This window comes from Octopus bimaculoides, chromosome 25 (genome assembly GCF_046866305.1).
Source record: "Octopus bimaculoides isolate indiv1 chromosome 25, ASM4686630v1, whole genome shotgun sequence".
NCBI lineage: Eukaryota > Metazoa > Mollusca > Cephalopoda > Octopoda > Octopodidae > Octopus > Octopus bimaculoides.
The window spans coordinates 154,223-174,073 of record NC_142952.1 but is presented as its reverse complement, the minus strand read 5'-3'; the positions used below and the strand labels follow the sequence as shown (position 1 = coordinate 174,073).

General features: G+C 36.4%; 1 protein-coding gene across 3 annotated transcripts in view; it reads right to left on the bottom strand.

Annotated features, from left to right (window-relative positions):
• Positions 1 to 19,851, bottom strand: part of LOC106875559 (E3 ubiquitin-protein ligase SIAH1A) — a 58,220-nt gene that overhangs the window by 20,244 nt on the left and 18,125 nt on the right. Inside the window, exon 1 of one of the 3 annotated variants that reach the window (XM_089341588.1) lies at positions 4,621 to 4,818. The exons of the other annotated variants lie outside the window; for them this stretch is intronic. The gene's annotated coding sequence lies outside the window, so the exon portion shown is untranslated. Of the gene's footprint in view, positions 1 to 4,620; positions 4,819 to 19,851 lie in introns of those variants that run through there. 3 annotated transcript variants of the gene reach the window in all.

Below are 19,851 nucleotides of genomic sequence, written 5' to 3'. Positions count from 1 at the left end.
TATAACAATGATGCTCATTTACAACCATCACATGTTATAGAGACAAGGGTGCACATACAAGGCTGTGGTCAACCCAATATGCCACGTTATGGGACTGCTGAGAAAAACAAAAGCACAAAACAAATAAATTTTTGTTATTTGTGCTGTCCTGGAAATTTTAAAATACCTCACTCAGGAAAAAGGACCTTGCTCAGAAAATGAACACACAAATCTCCTCATGGCATACAAACTTAACCAAATTTGCAAACTAATACAATTAGATTACTTTGAATATGTAATGGTTGAGAGGACCAGATTACTGTTCAGTATTGGATTAATGGTTTTTATCACAAGAGGATTAAATAAACCTACTAACTCACTAACTATCCACTCCACACTACTTTAGAATGTTCATGCCAACAAAGAAGCCTTTAGAGAGTCACTGAACCTGTTACAAAAATAACAGCCAAATACACGTTAAATTTCTCTCAACATCTTTAAAAAAACGTACATATTGGACAATGTAGTCCTAGATTTCCAAAAACAGGAGTTTGCGACTCCAATCTACTCAAAGCATTAGTTTGAAGCTTAAACAGTACTAAAAGGGATCTATAAATGATAAAATCTAAATAGGGGTAGCGTGAAAAAATCTGGAGTAAAATTTATTGATCTAGCATGGAAGATGGACGTTAAATGATGAGGATACAAAATAGCTGACGTTTACTTCTGTTATTTACACTTTCAGAATGCTGAAGACTAGGCTTTTGGATCCGACTGAGCAATTTTCTTACCAATACTATTGATTAATCCCTGCCAGTTCTTCTCTTAACAGCATTTAACCTCCCAGAAAAAAAAAAAAATTTAATCACTTCATCAGAATTTGAAGAAAAAGTGAGAGATATTAATCACCTTAAAGCAGCCAAGACATTCTTATAAAATCTCTCTGTATTTACTTAAAAAACAAAAGATCATCTATTTATTGTTGCCACAGCAGTGAAAATTTACAGCGTTGAACATCTTAAGTAGAAAGATTTAGAGATTTGGAGAAACTGCAAAATCAACAACATTCTATCTTTCATACAATTCCATACATCTTTCTCTCTCTCTCTTTCTACTCACACCACAGGCCAATGACACTTGTGGTACTTTGTTAAATCCTTAGATCTCATAGTAAGCATAGGAGGTTATTAGGAATTAGTAATCATCATCAACATTTTTAAAAGACACTTTTCCATGCTTCCATGGACCAGATGGAATTTTATTGAGGCAGATTTTCTATGACCAGATGCCTTTCTTATCACCAACCCTCACCTATTTCCAAGTAAGGTGATAAGACTTCCCCTGGCCAAACATATTTGTCACAGAAGGCTGGAAACAATGTTGCTTGTATGACAGTGCTGCTCATTCGCAGTCATAAAAGTGTAGAAAAGTGGACACACTAAATGATGATGAGTTACAAGGTTGTGCTCTTGAATGAACACCCGACATACTTTTCTAGTGTCTTTCTACCCAACTTAATGCACAAGGTATGGGTCGACCCAAAGCTATTGAAAATGACATTTACCCAAGATGCTATGCAGTGGGATTGAACCTAAGACCACATGGTTGCAAAATAAACTTCTTAACTATTCAACCAATAGACAGACAGACAGGTAATCTTTTACTTGTTTCAGTTATTGGACTAAGTTCATGCTGGGACACTGCCTTGAAGGGTCTAGTTGGACAAATATATCTCAGTACTTCTTTTGCTAAACCATTAAATTATGGGGACACAAACAAACCAACACTGGTTGTCAAATGGTGACAGGGGACAAACAAAAACACACACACATACATATGATAGGCTTCTTTCAGTTTCCAATTATCAAATTCATTCACAAGACAATGGTAAGCCCAGGGCTATAGAAGAAGAGACTTGCCCAAAATGCCATCCAGATTCATATGCCATGGAGGAGACATGGACTCTGCCAGTTGCAATATGCGCAACTTATCTAGGAGAGCAGGCACTTCGAATAAAACCTGATAGGAGACAGAAAAGACTCTTCAATCTTAACCAGAGATAACCTTTCTAGAGTGGTCACACATTAAATTTGTACCCAGTTCATGTTGTAAAATGGTAAGTGACAGGCGGAGCATCCTGGTCTAGAAATGTTGGTAACAAAAAATAATTGTCAAACTCATAACACAGGCAACAAACAAGGCTGGGTTCTCTGTTACTAATGAGTTCTAGCCAACTGATGTGAGCAGAACAACAGACATAACACTGATAAAGACGGTAGGTGCGTGCGTGTGTGCGTGTGTGTGTGTAAAATCACATACATACCATTATACACAAACACACAAACACACAAATATATATATGGTATAAATCAGTTCACCTAAGTAATGCAAACATTGACTGTATATGCTAACAGTTTAGAGAGAGAGAGAAAGAGAGAGAGAGAGAGAGAGAGAAAGAGAGAGAGAGAGAGAGAGAGAGAGAGAGAGAGAAGGAAAAAAGAAAAACACTAGACTAAATATAAATTATAAACAGATGCATGAAATCTAAATATGAAAGCAGAGAGCCTGTTAGCAAATGTCTAAATACCAATGTTTGTATGGGTCAGAAATGAGTTGTTTGTAAAGCTTCATATTCTGACCTTAGTTTGAAACTGCTTAAACTCATTGCTGCCTAATTTGCATAATGGCTTAGAGTTGAGCAATTATACTAGAAACCTGTAATCAACAACACTATTCACAAAATTCTTAGTATAATCTAAAAGAAAAAAAATAACAAACTGGATCATTAAAAATAATGCTATTACTGGTAAGATGATAGTATTTTTACTCGTTAAGTATAACAATAATTTTCTAGTATAGGCAGAAAGCCTGAAATTTTCGCAGGAGGGGGCTAGTCAAATTAGTTGAAGCTCAGTGCTCAGCTGGTAGTTATTACTATCAACCTGGAAAGGATGGATGAAAGGCAAAGTTGATCTCTGCAGAATTTGAACTTGAAAACAGAAAGCTGGAAGAAATAGAGGTAAACATTTTATCAGGCTTGCTAACAATTCTGCCAATTTGCCACTTTAAGCAATAATAATTATGATTTCTGACTTAAGCATAAAGCAAGTGATTTTGAGGGGAGGGGTTAAGTTAAGAGCACTGACTCCGGTATTTGAGTGGTAAGCTATTTCATTGATTCTGGCACTCTGTTGGTTACAGCAGATCAGCTGATCAACAGTACAGCCTGCTCGTTAAACCAATGTGCAAGTGACTAAGCACCCCACAGACACATGGACCCTTAATATAGTTTTCTTGAGATCCAGCAAGGCACAGAATGTGACAAGGCTGGTGCAACAGCAAATAAAATATCTCGCTCAAGAAAACAATGAGAAACCAGAAATTGACCTCATGACCTGACAATTGAGCCAAATGGCCGAAACACTAAGCAGGGAAGAAAAGGCAAAGCTGATTGTGGCAGAATTTGAACTCAGAATATAAAGAGCCAGAACAAATACCAAAAAGAAACTTTTTTCAACACTATCAATGCTGCTAACCCATAGCCCTTTAGAATAACAACCCCCCCCCCAAAAAAAAAACTGTTTCTAAGAAAGGCACAAGACCAGAAATTTTAGATTGAAAAAAAAAAAAAAAAAAAAAATCAATTATACTGACATCACTGGACCAATGTCTAATAAATCAACTCGACCTTAGAAGGACAGAAAGGTACAAAGGGAATAGATGATCTCAGTGGGATCTAAGCTCAGAATGCAAGCACCACAAGGTATTTTTGCTGATACTTGAAAAATTCTGTCAGCCTTAACAATAATAACAACAAAACCTGAACCCTAATAACACCCAAAGAAAAATATCCAACTCGCGTTACTTGAGGTCTCTGGGCAGGAATAGAAATAGAAAACAATACGGCAACAATAAAGAATAATAATTTCTTATAGAATACTGATTAATGTGGAAAACAGATGAGGTAACCTTCATGCTTTTCTCAGCTCATTAGCAATGTAAGGAAGTGGCTGCTATGACAGAAGAGGCAGGAAAGTAGGTCATAGGCTTAAGATAGTTGAGATCTCCCTAGAATTTCACTTAACGATGCAGTCGAAGAGTTAGAATGGTGGTATATATAGTTGTAAGTTAATAGGTATGTTTGTGTCTATACACTCACATTGTATATATATATATATATATATATATATATGCGTTATGTGAGTGTTTATATACATGTATGTATGTGTGTATATATATATATATATATATATATATACATACATACACATTTTAACAGTCTATATATATATTTGCATGTATGCATACTTACGCATATATGGTACATGTTTTTGTTGTGTTTGTGTATTATATTTAAATACACTTAGATATGCAGATCTGAATTTATGCAAGTGTATGGGGGTATTGTATGCATGCATCTATGTCAGACACACACGTAAATGGAATGAGGAAGGAGAGTGAAGAGACGAGGAGGCATACAAAACACAATCATCATCATCATCATCATTTAACTATGATGTCCGTGCAAGGATGGAGCATTCATATACAATTGTACACACACACACACACACACACAAATATGTACTCATACATATAAATACACAGACATCAATAGTGAACACATCATAAAGATGTACTTACAAGAATGTTATTAATTATGTTATGAGAATCACCAGTGAAGAACCAAGAAAGGACTTTGGTAAATGAGTCACTAAGACCACCACTACAGTAAAAACTCTTCAAGTAGATTCTCAAGAACTGACCATTTTGTTGTTTTTTTTTTCTTCAGCCATATGAACCACACAAACAACCCAGTCAAGCTGATAAGGTAATAAGAATAAGCAAACACTTGAGAAGTTAGTACAAGCTAGTGAGTGTGAGTGTGAGTGTGAGTATGTGTGTGTAGGGTGGAAGTATGTATGGAAGAGTGGTTGTGACGAAAATGACAAAATATTCTTTTCTACTCTAGGCACAAGGCCTGAAATGTTTAGGGAAGGAGCCAGTCGATTAGATTGATCCCAGTATGCAACTGGTACTTTTGAACTCCTCAAATGTTAGCATGTGGGGCAAAATACTTTAGCGGTATTTTGTCTGTCTTTATGTTCTAACATTTCTGCCAGCTCGCCACCTAGAAAATGACAAAAATATTGTTAAACTTTGTAATATTTTTTATCAATTTTTACTTGTTTCAAACATTAAACTGTGGCCATGCTGGGGCACTGCCTTGAAGAATTTTTGGTTGAATGAATTGACCTGAATACTAACTTTTTTAAAGCCTAGTACCTATTCTATCAGTCACTTTTGCTGAACCACTGTCAAGTGGTGGCTGGGGGACAAACCAACACAACAAACTTCTTTCAGTTTCCATCAACCAAATCTACTCACAAGGCTTTGGTTGGCCTGGGGCTATAGTAGAAAACACTTGCCCAAGGTGCTATGCAGTGGGACCGAACCTGGAACCATGTGGTTGGGAAGGAAGCTTCTTACCACATGAGTAGCCATGCCTGCATCTCAGAAGATGCTGTCATCATTTCACATCTTGTTTTTCCATGCTTACAAAGGGTGGTCACATCTTCTTGGGCATAGTGTTTTCTTACCACTTGCCATAGCAGCACATCTTGAAACTGTGCCATCATCTTTCTTTCTCTTCTACAGGTTCTTCCATTTCAATCACTTGGCACTTCTTTACTCAACTGTCATCCTTCACACACATAATATATATATATATATATATATATATATATATATATATATATATATATATATATATATATATATATATTACATGTCTGTACTCGCACAGTCTCTTTCTTGCACACTACATTTGGTCAGAATGAGATGATTGGGTATGTCTGTTTGAACTCTGGTGATTTGGCAGTTTTAACTGGATTTAACTAAGCCTGTTTTGGCGACAGTAATTTTTGGCACTGGAAGAAAACAAACACACATGCACATTCGCAAATAAATACACACACATACAGCTAGAGAGTGAGACGATACATCTGGTGCAAATACTTTCCTTATCCTCATAAGTGAAATATGCTCACATAAACAAAAGGGAGAGAATGAGAGAAAGAAAATGTCTGATATCAAATAAGTCAGCATTGAATAAGTAATGCCAAATAGATGGGTCCATATCAGCTGTAGAAACGTTTCATATCTCTTATACCAGCTATTTTTTCCCTGTCTCAACTTATACCTTGTTATTCATGCACACTAACATTACACAACTAGTGAAGCATGTTAACCTAATTTCTCTCCAGTTTTAGCACCTCCTTCACTTCCAGTGCTCGTGTTTCACTATCATACAACTCTGCACACAAATATCAAACAAACTACCCTTCAGTCTGAGAGAACTCCTTCAGTGCTGAAGAAGTACCCTAGACTTTTCTAAACTCATTCTCTAGCTCTAGTTCATGTTCTAGCTACTGTGCTTTCAGAAAACACCACAGCTAATTAGATCCCCTGCTGAGGCTCAAACAACTACTTCTATGGAGCCTTTCAAAGAATTTAATTTACCAACGCTCATATTGCTAATTACCGTTGTGCACAGACACATCCTATATGAGTGGGGAAAAACCACTTGACACAATACTATATCATCATCATCATCATCATATTTATGCATATAAACAAGCACATAAATGCAAAACAAGGTGGAAAAAATAGTACTCAAATATTGAAGGTAGAGTAATATGTGATTTCTATTAAAGCTGCAAAAACATTCTCGTTTGTTGAGCAGTTGTGATCAAGATTCCATTCTGGATCACAACTGCCCCGACAAATGGGAACGTGAAAGTCTGAGTAGTAGAAGTTTTTGTGATGTTTTTGCAACTTTAATAAAAAAAGTATATCTGTCTGTATGCATGTGTATATATATATATATATATATATATATATATATATATATATATATATATATACATACATACATACATACACACACACACACACACACACACATTTCTATTTTAGTCCAACTCATACCAGCATAAAATATGGATGTTAAATGGTACACACACACACACACACATCTTGCACATATATTTTTGACTCATAAAAAGTATACATGTACACACCTTGCAAACATCAATGCATTTTACATATGTTTATCTGTATGTCTTGTGACCATACATGTTTTATGTAAGAAACACTCACACACCTAGATTTTCTGTTAGTAAATTTACTTTATGTGTGTGTGTGCTTTACAAATATGGGTTGTGCATGTAAGTGGGATAGTGATGATGAAATGCTTCCATGGTTTTCAGGAGCGGGGAGGATAGCAATTGTTTTTACAACTAGCTGATGGATTCATCCATTAACTATACCTGCTTGCAGACCACACAAACTGAGCTGTGAAGAGGGGTGGAAAAGGAGGGAATAATAAATTTCATTGTTATCTAAGCAGACAGAAAGACAAACAGACTGGCAGCATAATATGCTTTACCTAGGGTTACATTTATTCATCTAATGCAACACATCAAAATAAAGTAATCACACTAAATATATGTGTGCTTATGCATAAGTAAATATTTTATCTATACATATATATGTATGTATATATATATGCGCATGCACACACACACACACACACACACACTCTATTTTGGTTGTTTTTCATGCCAAGAAAAAAAAAGAAAAGAAAAAGAGACCATTCTTCGCAGCTAATTTTAGCTGAACATGGCATCAAGCACAATGGTTTATCAATGGTTTTTCACATTTCTAATTTTTTCTTTCCACCACCCCGTCTACACCCATGTTCATACACATACATTACACCCAATGTGTATGTCATGTTGACCTACAATAGTTGAAGAGAAGTTCAACAGCACTCATTAACCTTACCAGTCAGGGAGGGTCTGCAAAGGTGATGGGCACTGCCCCCCCCCCCGCACTGTTTGTATGCCTAACTAGTATAAAAAAAAAAAATAATAATCCAAAAACATTGTAACAACCAACACAGTAGTTTTTTACACAAAGGTAAAGAGATGGCCGAAGTGGGTTAAGTCAAGGACACTCACTTAACTGGTATTGAAAATATGAACACCAAGCCTTTCTGATGATGGATTAACCATGGCCATATAAATATGGGTGCGTAGTTATAAAGTTTGCTTCTTAACCACATGGTTCTGGTTTCAGTCCCACTTCATGGCACCTTGAGCGTCAACTAAAGGTTCAAGAATGGATTTGGGTGGAGTTGGAGACCTGCAAAATCCTCTGGGATTTCCCAATCCAAGCAGATCAGATGCTATGAGCATAACAAGCCGGACCGAGCAGTGATGGACAAGGTGTTCTATCTAGTTGATGTTGCTTGCCTCTTTGACCAACAAATAGTCGAGGAAGGAAGGCAAAAAATAGATAAGTGTGAAATAGTTCAGCTATGGAAAATGAAGAAGGTGAAGATAGTGCCAATTATTGTTGGTTTTTTGGGGACAGTATCAGAAGGCATCAAGAGGACTATAAAGGAAATTGGAATTAGAGTGCTCAGTTGAGCTATTACAAAAAGGTTGCCTCTTTGGCAGGACCAGAATAATCAAGAGAGTATAAGATAGCTGAAAAGAATAAGTAGCAGAGTAGTGTAGGTTGCAGGTAGCAAACCTGCAATGATTGCAAGACTTCAGGTGTTCCATCAAAACCTAAGTTAATAATAATAATTTTAATTTTTAGCACAATGCCAGAAATATTAAGGAAGAGGGTTGGTCAATTAGTGCTCAACTAATACTGATTTTATCTACCCTGGAAGGATGAAAAGGAAAGTCGACCTTGATGGAATTTGAACTGAGAATGTAAAGACGGAAGAAAAGCTGCTAAGCTTTTGTCCAATGTGCTAATGATACCATGACTTTGTGATCTTAGTAATAGTAATAATAATAATAATAATAAGGCCAGCAATTCCAAGGAAGGGAATGCTCAATTGTATATCTGGTGTGCCAAGATTGATTTATCACCATTAATTAGTCTTTTTAAATTTCAATTATTTAAAAAGAAAAAAATACAATTTAAAAAAATATCAACTGTGAAAAGGTTCTGGATATTTCTAAGATGTTTTAATTATATAACGAAAATAGATTTAATAAATAAAAAAAGAGAATATAAGGTAAAATAGAAACAACCTATAAGCTCATTGTCATACATAGGCGAATATCATTAGAAAGGAAGCATATGAGAGAGAGAGAGATGTATTGAAACCAAAAGATACGAATCAAAGATGATATAAAACGCTGAAACACAGACACACATTCTCTCTCTCTCTCCTCCCTCTCTCATCACTGTTCTCTGCCTTTCAGAGAATTAAGTTAATGGTAGGTTGTGATACACTTTCTCTGCCAATTACATGACAATTAATTGAAGTATAGCAATATAATGGCTGACTGCCAGTATGAAGTCTTGTTAGTCTCAATAGTTGAGGTTGGATAGGGTGAGGTGGAATTGAGGTGGTGGCAGAGGAGAAACATACTGAAGGTGTGTAAAAAAAGTAGAGAAGGAAGAAGGAGGCAGAAGATGAAAGAGCAGGAAGAAAGGAGAGGAAAAAAAAAAAACATGAAAGAAGTTATTTTCAGATTGACTTCAGAAATGAATAGAGAGAGAGAGAGAGAGAGAGAGAGAGAGAGAGAGAGAGAGAGAGAGAGAGAGAGAGAGAGAGAGATAGAGAGAGAGAGAGAGAGAGAGAAAGAGAGAGAGAGAGAGAGAGAATATTAATATGAAGTGATGCAGCTAGGTGGAAATTCAACAGTTTGAATCCTGTAAGCAGCACTGCACAGTGTTGTGTCATTAATGAATATTTCTCACCACATAACTCAAAATAGGTACCATGAAGAGGTACAGTCCATAGAGGCCACAACTAAAATACTCCTTGTCTGGATGGTGATTCCCCACCAAATCCCTCTTCTTTCTGTTTGAACATTTAGTAAATAGGGTCAGTTCCTACAATTTTGGTACCACAAATCAAAAGAGTAGCCCCCTACATTATCAGTATTCCCAAACACTGGTTGGGAAACACTGATGTAGACCTCGGGTTCCATGAGAGGTCATTAGGAATTCTGCAAGAAATAATAAATAGGTAAATTTTAAAATCATTGAATCATTTTGGGGTTCCATTCTATATTCCTAATTTTATTATACATGTACAGCATACTGAAATCCTGGCACTTGTAGATAGTAAGATGACTACAGGAAAAATTACTGTTTCAAAAGGAATTGTAGGAGAATTTGGTCTAAAGAAGGCCTTACACTTTCTTAATGACATTTGATGAACCATTACCAAATCTTTGAAAGATAGCTTCATGATTTCTTTAATCTCTTATGAAAGAAAAAGATAAATACATACAATTTGAGACATGAAGCAGCCATACCTAATGACTGGTGTAGCAGCAGCATAGTCAACTGCTACAAAGGTAAACGTAATGCATTAGATAGGAATAATTTCAGTGGTATCATGTTGTTGGATCAGGTAATGAAAGTCACAGAGAGGGTGATAGCCCAACTAGTTTCGAATATTTGCTACTACCACCAAGATCTGCACCCGCGGTCGGCTTCACCCGGGCTCGTGCCCGCTGCTTCCATGCTACCTATGCCTTTTCAACAGGTCGAGCAGGGCCATCTACCTGAAGGGATTTGTGAGTTATCTGCCGTCCTACTTACTAAGACTTTGGTTTTTTTGTCATGAAAATGATGTACCAAAAATGGGTTTTTGCAGGATACTTATTAAATCTATTGTAAAGTTCCAAACTTACAGAAGATTCAGTTTTACATCCTGTCCAGTGTATCAAAACTGAAACCCTTAAAGATAATGGATTGCAATATAAGCATATTTGAATATACATGAAATGCTTGTGATAGCTGTAATTTAATTATTTGTAGGACTGAGCTTCAAATCAGGACACCCACAGAAGTTGGATTTTCTCCATTTTGACAGAGATTTTCCCCATAGCTTTGCAAATGAAGAAGCTTTTTATGAAACAAACTTTTCAAAAATTTGATTTGATTTATCTCAAAATATTTTCATAATTTTTTTCTCCAACTATAAAGGCTCCTTCCGTTGCTGTTTAAGTGTCTAGTGCCCCCCAAATTAGCCTAAATCGGTCTAGAGGAAGTGGGGGAAAGCAAATCACAAATCTTCCAAATTTCTTTTCCATAAAAAGCTCCTCCACCATCATTTTCAAGGTCATGGTGAGGAAAAATGGGAAAAATCCTCATCAAAACAGAGAAAATCCAACTTCTGTAGGCATCCTGATCTGAAATTCTGCCATTTATAGCCATTATTAATAGTCTATCAAAATTTTATTGAAACGATGTCATGTCCCAAAATCTCATGATTTATTTACCCCCACACCTACTACAAACATGCCAAAATTCAAGTTCTTGTGGCTTGTACTTTTTGATTCAGCTAGGTCTAAAAACACTGCAAAACCGACAATTTGTGTGATATGTAACCAAATAGGCTTTACATAAATATTTTAAATATTGCTGCCAAAGTTTTCTTTCTAAGAATCTGAAAAAAAAAAGGTAACTATTAATTTGTGTAATTTGAAGATGCTTATCACCTCAGTTTCAAAGGTATGATGTTGCAAATATAGCTATTCATTAATTTATGCCAATTAGCTAAAATTTTGACCGTTTCGCTGACCATTCAAATTGTCATATTTCCTAAAATATTCATCCATATTTCACAGATGGGGTATCAAAACGTTTCTCTCTAAGAAAAAGTAGAAATTACATTGAAACATTATCCAAAATTTGGCAATAACTAGGTATACTTCTTTTGTCATTAAAAAAGAACATGTATAATATTTCTCAGCAAAAAAATGGTGCATCTTAATAATCATCTCAAAAATTATAAGATTGAGTAGGATATATTTACCCCATGTCCTAAAAAATTTTACCCAGAGAGGAGGGGTAAATTTCCTGACATTTGAGAATCACTGCCTACCAGATATTCAATATGCATCTTACAACCATTTCAGAGAACAAACAATTATATGTATATCAGTATATTCATATGTATATATACAAGTGCTTAATGTACATATGTCTATATGTTGTAATGATTACACTGACCCATGATCTTTGGAAGGACTTTATAACTTTCACAATGCAACTTCAGGTTAGCCCTGATCCAGTTCAGCAAAGTGCATCTAGGACAGAATTATCCAACAAAGGGGACGATTTGAGGGGATTTATCTGGATTTATTTTTAATATAGGTGAAACAACCATGTCGATCCTTTGTTGCTTGTGTAACACGTATGCATGTGCACATATGCATGAGAGAGAATGTGTGTGTATGAAAGAGAGGACATGTGGGGAGTAGATAAGGTGATTAGAGAGAGAGAGAGAGAGAGATGGGAAAGAAAAGGGATGGGTAAAGTAAAGGAGGAAGGAGATACAGACAACATGCTCCAAACATATGTGCAAGTGTGTCAATTTGCATGTAATATTTGAAATCAGTCCAATTTATGCAAACAGCAAATAAGGAGGTGGTAAATAAAAAGAAAGAGATGCAGTGGGGGGAGGGGGAATAGAAAAGATGGAGAGGAGAAAAAGAGAGAGAGACAGCTTTAAATAACTTTTAATGAAAAACTAGGAATACTAAATAAATAAAAAAAAATTCTACCAACATGTCGTTGCTGGTAGCAAAGTGAGAATCTTTATAAATAAATGAAAAGAACAGTTCCTCACTCAACACATCCCATCTACTAAATGGTTGGGTCTCTAGTAACTTAGTCAGCAGACTGTTCTCTTAACCACAATCTACCACCCTCTGAGAGGGTGCATACACACACACTCTCTCACTCTCACTCTCACTCTCTCTCTCTCTCTCTCTCTCTCTCTCCCCATTCACCCAGCCACCAAACTCATAGCAACTGTTAAAATCTGACTGCAGCCAACCTTGATACCTTCTATTCATAGCTAAAAATAAAACAGTCATTTTACCCAAATTTTCATGTCAAAAAGAAAAACCTTCAAACCTGCCACTTTCCTGTTTACAGGGAAGCCACCCATCCATCCAATCTACAGAAGACTTAACTCAAATCAAAGAGGGAAGGGGGGGGGCATGGTAGAATGGCCTCTACCTATGCCAATCAACAAGTTAGACAGTAGTCAACAAATCTCTCACTTGACCAAAATAAAAAAAAAGACCTAATGCTAGATATACAAAAAAAGGGGGTGGGGGGCTCAGTACTAGTCTATGTATGTATGCTGTGGTTATGCATGAAGGGACCTTACTACATTGCTTTGCCAGGGCTATAATGTTGTTAAAAAAGCACTGAGTCCTAGATAACCCTACAAACAACAACAAAGGAATAAGCCTGTCATCATGGGTTGAATCAACTAAAGTTAAAAAAAGAGAAAACGTGCCTTGAACCCACAAAGAAGTCTTTATGCAGTTGTTTGAGCTGCTAGAAACAACAGCAACATTTCTCTAAAACCTAAAACAAATATAAAAAAAAGTATTGATAAATTAGATAAAACAGTCCAGGACACAAACATCTGAAAACAAAAAATGAGGTGGTTGTTGGTTGAACATTTTAGATCATAAAAAATTTGCTCAACCAGAGCAGTCCTGTGGCTAAACAACAACCCATCTACATAACTGTGAACTAATTCTTTTCCATAGAAAATATTGTATCAAGGTTGACTGTTATTAGGTATGACAGAATAAAACATTAGAAAGGAAGAGGTCTGTCCATGACACTTGTAGACCCACACGGACCGTTGCGATAAAAATAAAGTCCAATAAATTGTCTTTAACAGTGGAACTTGAAGCACATAAAGTTATAAATAACAACACTATTTCCAACCTAAAACCAAGTGACCTTTTTTATAACAGTGAGTGCTAACAAAATGCAATGTATCAGGCATTGAAACCATACACATCAAAATACAGCTTTGATGGTCAGCTCATCATCTCCCACATATATCAGAATTCTGAAGCAACTTCTCTTTTGCCCAACAGGATGGTCAGTTGGAAGGCCACTCTTGCACTTCAAAAGAACTATGTGGTTTGGGAAGCAAACTTCTTAACCACACAGCCAAGCCTGTGTGTATTTTAAATGACTTCTGCAATGCAACTGTTTCAGTTTCAACACAATGTCAGATCATGCCAATTCCCATACAAGTAGATCTCCAAAGTTTCAAAAGCTTCAGCTAGGCCACAAGAACTCTTGAGCGATGCTGTTACCCTGCTGCCTAAAAATAAGCTCACAACATTGGAACAAATTCAGTTTTTCACACTAGTTTATCATTTCAGTGATATTTCTACCTAAACTAGACAAGTCCCTTGGGTGGTTGGCAATATACACACCTACAAACACTGAATTTTGTGGTTTTTCTCTGTTAGCATGAAGTCAATAATTTAGTGAATCATGAGCAGTTTCTTTCTACAATTAGATGTCAATATGGGGTGCAGAATATTTAAGATATGTTAGTTTTACGCTTGTGCACTATTTTCTGTCTATAATGCAGTGTCTGCACAATTGACAAATATATGGATGTTTGGATCTTTGTTGCATTTGATGATGAAGATTCAGTTGTTCAATCAACTGAATTTCCTGCTTGTTGAATCAGTGAAGAAGTAGCCGAACCTACCACAGATACCTGTATTTTAAAAGTAATTCTCAGGTAGAACCTGTGTGATTGAAGCTGTGCTAAGTACAATGCATCTGATGGGCTTCTATACAGTTTCCATCTACCCAGTTTCACTCATCCCTTATGAGTTGACTTAAGGCTATAGAAAATTATATATATATACACACGCACACACATACATGGTGGGCTTCTTTCAAATTCCCTCAATAGGCTTTGGGTGCCCTGAGGCTATAGTAGAAGACACTTGCTCAAGGTACCTTGCAATGAGACTGAACTTGGAACCATGTAGTTGGGAAGCAAGCTTCTTACCACACAACCTTTCTCAAACATATTTTTATTTGCTCCAAAATATGTTGCTAGTAAATAAACCAAAACAAAAAAAAAAAAACAACAACAAAGTTTAAGGAACCACTGCCCAAAAAGATACACTTTTACTGGGATGCATAAGCAAACATAGATATACACTGCTGTCTATCATCTCCGTCTCATTCTTTTGGCACTCACAGACAATTTTATGTAGGTTGCAATTTATTTTATTTATGCCATCAACTATTGCTAACCTTGTTCAGAGGCCTGATCCACCCACTATGTTATGATTAATACATGGAACAAGAAGAAAATGTTTTGCTGAAATTAAAATTTCACTGGTTGTTTCTTTGTTTATATTAAAAACATTTGTGTTTGCAATTAGGCTTTCATTAGTAGTAAATGTTAAAGCTTTCTTACACTGGCACAAGGCCATAGATTTCAGATAGAGTCGGTCAATTAAACCAACCTTAGTACTTGACTAGTACTTAAATTTATCAGTACTACAGTGGAATTTGAATCCTATGTGAAGAGGAATGTAATTAAATACCACAAGGTATTTTGTCCAACAATCTGTTTCTACTATTTATTGATGTTAAAAAAAAAAAAGTAATGGTTTAAAATTTTGACACAACTGGTGCTTATTTTATCGACTCCAAACAAATGAAAGGCAAAGTTGACGTTGGTGGCATTTGATCTCAGAGTGTAAAGACATGAAAACCCACTAAGCATTTTATCTGGTGTGCTAACGACTCTACCAGCTCATTACCTTAATAACAACAACAACATTAATAAATGTCCTGATGCTGTACCAGGCACTGGCTCTCGAGGCTTCTGATCTTAACTGATTGGAGTTGTTAACAGGTACACGTTTCGTCTTGGTATAAAAAGATGGCCTACAACAAATATTCTGCTCAATACCACAGATTTGCAAGTCAGTTGTTTAACCATAACAAGTTGAGCATGTCGCTTTGTGACTGATGATATGTGCACCTCTGATCATGAGCACAAGTAGTGGGGGAGCATCAGAGCCATGTGCTGAGAGGAATTCTTTGGGGTTTGAATAATTCACTTCTGGAAACATGAGTGTTTCATTCATCATCCTTAAACAAAACTTATTCAGGGGCCTATCGAGGGGGATGAGCTACTCAACTAGAAGAAAATTCTGACTGGGCCCTACCTGCAAGGCAATGTACTGTTTATCTTGATATGAGATTGCTATGTCATTCACATATGGTTGTGATGCATGTGCCTGGTGTACCCTTATCAGATGGGCAGTCATGATGGGTATAATGGGCTTTGTATATTTGTACCTTAGTGTCACTTTGATGGCATGCATTGCTCTCTCACTCAATGACAATGATGATGATAATAATAATAATAATAATAATAATAATAATAATAAATTGATTGGAACTAATTATCAAGTACACTTTTGTCTTGGTCTAAAAGATCACCTGCAGCAAGTATTCTGCTCAATACCACAGATTTGCTTGTCGGTTGTTTGACCGTAACCAGTTGAGCATATCCATTAGGGGCTGATATATGTGCATCTCTGATCACAGGCAGGTGTAGTGCAGGTGCAGAGACATGTATTGAAGGAATTCTTTAGGGTTTTGGATAATTCAGCCCTGGGAACATGGGTGTTTTGTTAATCATCCTTAAACAACCCTTATTCAGGGACCTTTTGAGTGGGATAGGCTACTCAACCTGAAGAAAAATTCTCACTGGGCCCCCACCTGCAAAATCAAGCACTGTTTATCTTGATATGAGATCACCATGTTGTACACATATGGTTGTGATGCATGTGCCTGGCATACCCTTATCAGACAGAGTCATGATGGCTATACTGGGCTTTGGATATGTACACCAGCATCACTATAATGGTATGTACTGCTCCTCTGTAGGATGTGTGGCAGCAAAAACAAAACAATGTCGCATATTGTGAGTGAGTGTAGCAAACTGGTCAAAAAGGAATTCAAAAGGAGGTATGATAATGTAGCCAAGTTTGTTCACAAAAAATGGTATGAACATCAACCCAGAAGGCATCACTGAGAATGAGTATATGATCCGATGGTAATTGATGTTTGGACCAGACATTGTAGTGGATAAAAGGAGGTAGGAAACCAAATTCATAGATATTTCCATACCTAAGGATGCACAAAGAGTTGGAAAAGATTGAAAAGTACAAGCGGCAAAAAGATGAGGTTGCACAATTGTGGATAATGAAGAAAGTAACTGTCATGCCAGTAGTTGTAGGAGCATTAACAATCAGGTCTGAGAAATTTGGATTGATATAAGGGTAGAACATGCTCAAAAAACTGCTTTATTGGAGAGAGCTAGGGCCTTGAGACTGATAAGCATTATGGAAAGAGACCCTGTAAGATCTTTGACAACAGGTTGCTGTCTGCTCTTACAGAATTAACTGGAGCAAGCAAAATCAGGAACTCTGAGATGTGAAATGGAAATAATAATAATGTTTCTAGCATAGACACAAGGCCTGAAATTTGAGGGCGAGGGTTAGGGTTAGGGTTAGGGTTAGGGTTAGGTGATGCCATCAATTCCAGTACTTGACTGGTAATTTATTTTATTGACTCTAGAAGGATGAATGGCAAAGTTAATCGCAGCAAGATTCAAACTTGGAATATAAAAGGTCACAATTCTGTCAATCCACCACTCTTGATAATTTTATTTGCCACAAGGGCAGCGGATGAATACAAAAACTATGGTGGTTAATCTTTTGTCTCTCATTTGTTTCAGTCACTGGACAGTGGTCATGCTGGGGCACTACCTTGAAGGGTTTAGTCAAACAAATCATCTCCAATACTTATTTTTTTATAGTCTGGTATTTATGCTATCAGTCTCTTTTGCACTGAACTGTTAAGTTACAGCGATGTAAACAAACCAACACTGGATGTCAAGCAGTGGTGACAGATTAAAAACAAAGACATACACACACACAACAGGTTTCCACACAGTTTCCATCTATTGTATTGGTCAACTTGGGGTTATAGTAGAAGATGCTTGCCAAAAGTGTTGTGCAGTGGGACTGAACCCAAAATCATGTGGTTGCAAAGCAAGCTTCTTAACCACACAGCCATATCAGCACCAATATGAAGAATAAATACAGTAAAACCAGAAGGGAAAGCGAACTGCATCACGGACACAAATGATATGGGGAGGAACAGTTGATTAGATCCAGCTCACAGCTTGACTAGCATCCATCTGACTGACAACAGCAGATCAGAAAGAAAAGGCAACTTCAACATAAAGATACAAAAATCAAGCAGTGATGGCACAAATTTACAAATTCATGGCAAAGGGAACTGCAAATTGAACTCAGTATCTGATACATTTGAGGATGGGAGGCAAAAATTGAAACCGCACTTCAGAATATAAACTAAAATGGAAAGGTTTGAAACCTAAAAACTGCTATTTTAGTGTAGCTCTCCACTGTTTCTGCCACTCCAAAACAATTGTTTTCATTTAAATATTTGGTTTGATGATGTTTGTGCCACTTCAGAAACATTATCATCTTGGCTTTTTTAAATTTTTTTCTGGCATTTACAAAGAGAAATAAAAAATTCTTTTATCTTAAAATATATATAAACAAAAAGTTAAAAACTTTTTCTTTTTGTATCATTCTAAACAAAGAGGGGAAAAAAACCATCTAAGTACATAATTGAAACAAATTAAATACACATAGTACTTTTTTTTTTTTTTGCTGTTTTCTTTTTTTAAAGCACTAATCAATAAGGATCCTGCGATAACAAACAGCTCTGCAAAAGAGCTCCACCTTCCACCAACCCTGTTCTTTTTCCCTTCAGAAATTGGAAAAGGGTTCTCTTCCAAATGTGAGACCTCAATACAGTCAATACTGATGATGGTCTCCATCAACTACACTACCAACCAACACATTAAACTCTCACTCACACACACACACACACACACACACACACACACTGCAAAGAAAAACAGCTACCACCGCCGCCACCACCACCATCAATTATAAGCACTGTGTAATTATTCTTTGAGTAAGAGAAAGAGAACCAACCATGCAACTACAGCAACCACTGAGAGCCCCAGTGAAAGAATCTGAATCCAATTTAACCTAATTTCTACAGTGATCCATAATATGAATAAAATAGCAGATTGGTGGTGAAATGGTCCCAATAGGGAGGGGTGGGTGGAGGTAGAGATTTCAAAGAAAATGTGAAAAAGAGAAGGCTAAAAAAAAAAAGAAACAAAAGAAAAAAATGCACACACACACACATCAATAGAAAACTAGAACTGAGTCAGAAAGGGGAAAATAAATGAAAACAACTTTGTTACAACAAAAACAACAAAAGGCTAACATAGAAGAAAAGTTTAAAAGAAGAAAAATGAAAAAAAAAAAAACAATTTGATTCATGGTTGAATTTTTCAACATGAATTGGCAGATGAAAGAGAATGTATGGGGTGTGCGTGAGATAATCAGAAGGAAGAGCAAAAGAGAGAGAGAGAGAGAGAGAGAGAGAGAGAGAGAGAGAGAGAGAGAGAAGAGAGAGAGAGAGAGAGAGAGAGAGAGAGAGAAAGAGAGAGAGAGAGAGAGATCCAGTGTAGAAATAGCTATAATACACTAAAACTGTAGTATGGAATATAATAGATAGCAACTCTCTGTAGGAAGTAATAACTGAAGTGAAGAATTAGTTATAAGACACAACAGTGTCAAATGAATTATAAGAGATGACAACATTGTCAAAAGGATAAAACTAGATAGCAAGTGTAATAACAATGTAGAATGTGTGATAATGCATGGAAATAGTGCAGAATGAAGTGTAGATTGGGTAGGATTAAGACAGCAACAGTGTATGTGGGTTTTTGATTTTGGTAGAAGGCCAACAGTGAAGGGGTAAGTGGATTACAATGACTTGCGCTCAACTGGTATTTATTTAATTGACTCTGAAAGGATGAAAGGTAAAGTCAAAAATTTGAACTCG